This window comes from Dama dama, chromosome 11 (genome assembly GCF_033118175.1).
Source record: "Dama dama isolate Ldn47 chromosome 11, ASM3311817v1, whole genome shotgun sequence".
Lineage (NCBI taxonomy): Eukaryota > Metazoa > Chordata > Mammalia > Artiodactyla > Cervidae > Dama > Dama dama.
Window position 1 is genome coordinate 65991198 of NC_083691.1, and position 5668 is coordinate 65996865.

The window sequence follows — 5668 nt, forward strand, 5'->3', positions numbered from 1 at the left end:
ATTTATGATAAAAACCCTCCAGAAAGCAGGCATAGAAGGAACATACCTCAACATAATAAAAAGCTATATATGATAAACCCACAACAAACATTATCCTCAATGGTGAAAAATTGAAAGCATTTCCCCTAAAGTCAGGAACAACAAAAGGGTGCTCACTCTCACCACTACTATTCAACATAGTTTTGGAAGTTTTGGCCACAGCAATCAGAGAAGAAAAGGAAATAAAAGGAATCCAGATTGAAAAGAAGAAGTAAAACTCTCACTGTTTGCAGATGACGTGATCCTCTACATAGAAAACCCTAAAGAAACTACCAGAAAATTACTAGAGCTAATCAATGAATATAGTAAAGTTGCAGGATATAAAATTAACACACAGAAATCCCTTGCATTCCTATACACTAACAATGAAAAAACAGAAAGAGAAATTAAAGAAACAATTCCATTCACCATTGTGACGAAAAGAATAAAATACCTAAGAATAAATCTGCCTAAAGAAGCAAAAGACCTATATATAGAAAACTATAAAACACTGAGGAAAGAAATCAAAGATGACACAAATAGATGGAGAAATATACCATCACGAATCAGAAGAATTAATATAGTGAAAAAGAGTATACTATCCAAAGCAATCTATAGATTCAATGCAATTCCTATCAAGCTACCAATGGTAGTTTTCACAGAACTAGAACAAATAATTTCACAATTTATATGGAAATACAAAAATCTCAAATAGCCAAAGCAATCTTGAGAAAGAAGAATGTAACTGGAGGAATCAATCAGCCTGACTTCAGACTATACTACAAAGCTACAGTCATCAAGACAGTATGGTCCTGGCACAAAGACAGAAATATAGATCAATGGAACAAAATAGAAAGCTCAGAAATAAATCCATGCACCTATGGACACCTTATCTTTGACAAAGAAGGCAAGAATATACAATGGAGAAAAGACTATCTCTTTAACAAGTGGTGCTGGGGAAACTGGCCAACCACCTGTAAAAGAATGAAACTAGAACACTTTCTAACACCATACACAAAAATAAATTCAAAATGGATTAAAGATCTAAATGTAAGACCAGAAACTATAAAGCTCCTAGAGGAAAACATAGGCAAAACACTCTCTGAAATAAATCACAGCACGATCCTCTATGACCCACTTCCCAGAGTAATGGAAATAAAAGCAAAAATAAGCAAATGGGACCTAATTAAACTTAAAAGCTTTTGCACAACGAAGGAAACTATAAGCAAGGTGAAAAGACAGCCTTCAAAATGGGAGAAAATAATAGCAAACAAAGCAACTATTAAAGAATTAATCTCAAAAATATACAAGCAGCTCCTACAGCTCAATACCAGAAAAATAAATGACCCAATCAAAAAATGGCCAAAGAACTAAACAGACATTTCTCCAAAGATGACATACAGATGGCTAACAAACACATATGAAAAGATGCTCAACATCAGCCATTATCAGAGAAATGCAAATCAAAACCACAATGAGGTACCATCTCACGCCGGTCAGAATGGCTGCTATCTAAAAGTCTACAAAAAATAAATGCTGGAGAGGGTGCAGAGAGAAGGGAACCCTCTTACACTGTTGGAGGGAATGCAAACTAGTACAGCCACTATGGAGAACAGTGTAGAGATTCCTTAAAAAACGGGAAATAGAACTGCCATAGGACCTAGCAATCCCACTGGTGGGCATACACACTGAGAAAACCAGAATTGAATGATATATGTGTACCCCAATGTTCACTGCTGCACTGTTTACAATAGCTAGGACATGGAAGCAACCTAGATGCCCATCAGCAGACAAATGGATGAGAAAGCTGTGGTACATATACACAATGGAAAGTACTCAGCTATTAAAAAGAATGCATTTGAATCAGTTCTAATGAGGTGGATGAAACTGGAGCCCATTATACAGAGTGAAGTAAGTCAGAAAGAAAAACACCAATACAGTATATTAACACATATATATGGAATTTAGAAAGATGGTAACGATGACCCTATATGTGAGACAGCAAAAGAGACAGATATAAAGAACAGACTTTTGGACTTTGTGGGAGAAGGCAAGGGTGGGATGATTTGAGAGAATAGCATTGAAACATGTATATTACCATATGTGAAATAGATGACCAGTCCAAGTTCGATGCATGAAACAGGGCACTTAAAACTGGTGCACTGGGACAAGCCTGAGGGATGGGATGGGGAGGGAGGTGAGGGGGGTTCAGGATGGGGGACACATGTACACCCATGGCTGATTCATGTCAATGTATGGCAAAAATCACTACAATATTGTAAAGTAATTTACAATTAAATTAAATAAATTAATTAAAATAAATAAAAATTAAAATAAACAAATTATTTTAAAAAAAGAATCCACCTGCAATGCAGGAGACCCCAGTTTGATTCCTCGGTCAGGAAGATCTGCTGGAGAAAGCATAGGTTACTCATACCAGTAGTCTTGGACTTCCCTCGTGGCTCAGCTGGTAAAGAACCCACCTGCAATGCGGGAGACCTGGGTTCAATCCCTCGGTTGGGAAGATCTCCTGGAGAAGGGAAAGTGGGTAACTCCAGTATTCTGGCCTGCAGAATTCCATGGACTGTATAGTCCATGGGATCACAAAGAGTCAGACAGAACTGAGTAGACTTTCACTTCACTTCACCGGGGTAATTTTCTTATGCAGCAATAGATAACTCATACAGCTGAGGAATCATTCTAGAAACTAAGAACACTAAGCAAAAGGTAAAAGGACTATGAGGATCATTAAGAAATAGAGCTACAGCCCTAATTAATGCACACCTAAAGGCCACTTTACCTCCAGTTGTCTTCAATTACTTAAGCCGACAAATAAATGCCTTTTATTTTTTAAACAAGTTTGATTTACATTTTCCAGTACTCATAAAGAAAAGTAGGCTGATGCAGAATTTGTTTGGGAGGCACTCATTGCCTCTAAATATGACTTCCAAGCTACCCTGATCTCTTCCCATTTGCTCATGAAGAATCCCTTTAGTCTCTGCCCACTTTTGTTGTTGTTTAGTTGCCAAGTCATATCTGGCTCTTGCAACCCTATGGACTGTAGCCCACCAGGCTCCTCTGTCCATGGGATTTCCAAAGCAAGAATATTGAAGTGGGTTGCCATTTCCTCCTCCAGGGGACCTTCCAGACCCAGGGACTGAACTCCTGTTTCCTGCATTGGCAGGCAGACTCTTTACCACTGAGCCATCCATTCTTCATGGTTCGAGCCTTCACTTTTTCTGATCTAATGACCACTGCAAGAGGGTATCTGTGCATGCATGCTCAGTCGTGTACAACTCTTTGGGACCCCATGGACTGTAGCCCACCAGGCTCCTCTATCCATGGAAATCTCCAAGCAAGAATACTGGAGTGGGTTGCCATTTCCTCCTCCAGGAGATCTTCCCAACCCAGGGACTGAACCTGTGTCTCCTGGTTTCCCTGCATTGTCAGGATCATTCTTTACCATTTGAGCCACCTGGGAAGCCAAGAGAATATCTAGGTAATCTAAATTCATATGGTACTTTAACTGTCATTTCCATTCATTTGGCACCTGTTGTACACTATTGTGTACAATAGTATTGTATGCTATCTTTGATGAGTATATAGTATATACTTATCTATATTGTAACCTTCTTGAAAGTAGGGACCATTTTTGTATATTTCTAATCTCTATGGTATTGTCACGGAAGGCAAACATTAACTAATGACTGTTTAGTTAGGTCTATGTGTCAGGAATTCTTAATGCAAAAGTGTTCTACCTGGCTTGGAATCATACATTTTCATTCTGGCAGGTCAAATGCCAAAATATCTGCTGTGGCAAAAAGAAAAATTAAAAGAAGAAGAGGGCTGCTTTTTTGGCTGAGCCATATTTTCTCAATTTCATCCCTTGGGTGTGTAATAATGATGGATTTTAAAGATACTTCTCAGTTCCTGACAACATCATCCCATAAAACTTTCTGCATATTTGAAAAGGATGCAGAGCTGTCCAAGTAAGCTATGGCTAGTACATATATTTTTGAAACATATTTAATATCCATTCTAAACAGCCTGAACGCAGTAGAGTACAAACATATAATGTCTCTTTTTCCCAATTATTACTTTAATGCTGTCTGCTGAATCTTCTTTTCTTATTCTTTAACAATATTCTGGGCAGCTCCTACAGCTTTGAAATGATGATGTTATTAAGAGGAATCGGGTGGAGAGGGAGGTAGGAGGGGGGATCAGGATGGGGAATACATGTAAATCCATGGCTGATTCATGTCAATGTATGACAAAAACCACTACAATATTGTAAAGTAATTAGCCTCCAACTAATAAAAATAAATGAAAAAAAAAAAGAAGTTCAGTCTTAAAGCTTCCTTTTAGCTTGTCCCTTCCTGCAGCTCAGACATCTGTGGCCAGAGCCTGAGAAATGGAGAAAAGGCTTGGTCTCCTCCTTCATTTCTCCTCTCTTACCTCTGGAGTAGTGGGCGTGGGGGCTGGAGCTTATCACGGAAGCAGAGATGGGGAGCAACAAGTGTCTGTTTCAGTGCAGCCTGTAGCCTTCTCGAGGCTGATGCTGCTTATTGGCATCTGTGTGACAGACATCCTAGCACTGGTTCCGCCATGTGAGGGGTCTTTAGGGATTTGGGAGGGGCCTCCCCAGGGCATAGTCTCCACCTTGCTCTTCTAATACCCCCTCAGCTGCTACCTCTGGCATTACCCCCACAGCCTCTTATGTAGGGTACAGGCAAGTCAGCTCAAGTCTGGCTACTTTCCCCAGGGGCTTCTCGACCCCTACGAAACACACATCAGTGCCCTGCTGTAAGGTGGGGACAGCTGTTCCATTGCTTCACTTACCTCTGCCCACTTATTTCACTTTGATTCTCTATTCTGTTTCTTGCACAGGCAATGTGCAAGGAGTCAGATAATCTGGTTTGATGACTAAGAAATAAGGTATTATTTTCCTCTTTTAGTGTCCTTCTCTGTAGGTGGTCCTCAGAGGACCCCCTAGGGTTTCACAGGAGGAGCCATAGTACTTTCCACCAGGCTGAAGACTCACAACTCTAACAGCATGTCCATCTCCCCTTGCCTAGTCTAAAGTTTAAGTGGGTTGGGCATGAGGAGGGGTTCAGCCTCAGAGGATGATGGGGAGTGGGGCATGCAGCAGGATGCAGAGTTAGTTTGTCTGACTCATTAAATCCTAAAGGTGATACTGGTCTTCAATATTCAAAATGTAGGGTACTTGACACCTCTTTTTCCTAGGCTTTGGCTCCTAATTGCCAATTGCCTACTGAACACTTTGATACCTATGGCAGAGAAAGGAAACCTGGTCTATTGGGGAGAACTGGATTCTTGCCTTTGCTTGTCAGCATTTGTTGTTGTTTAGTCACTAAGTTGTGTCTGATTCTTTGTGACCCCATGGACTGTAGCCTGCCAGGTTTCTTTGGCTGTGGGATTTCTCAGGCAAGAATACTGGAATGGTTGCCATTTCATTATCTAGAGGATATTCCTGACCCAGTGGTTGAACCCATGTCTTCTGCTTGGCAGGTGGCTTCTTTACCACTGAGTCACCAGGGAAGCCCAAAGTAAGCATTAGCTAGCATAATACTATGATGGGAGTATTAATCTTCCATAGTTTCTCATCTGTAAAATGAGAATATTATTTACT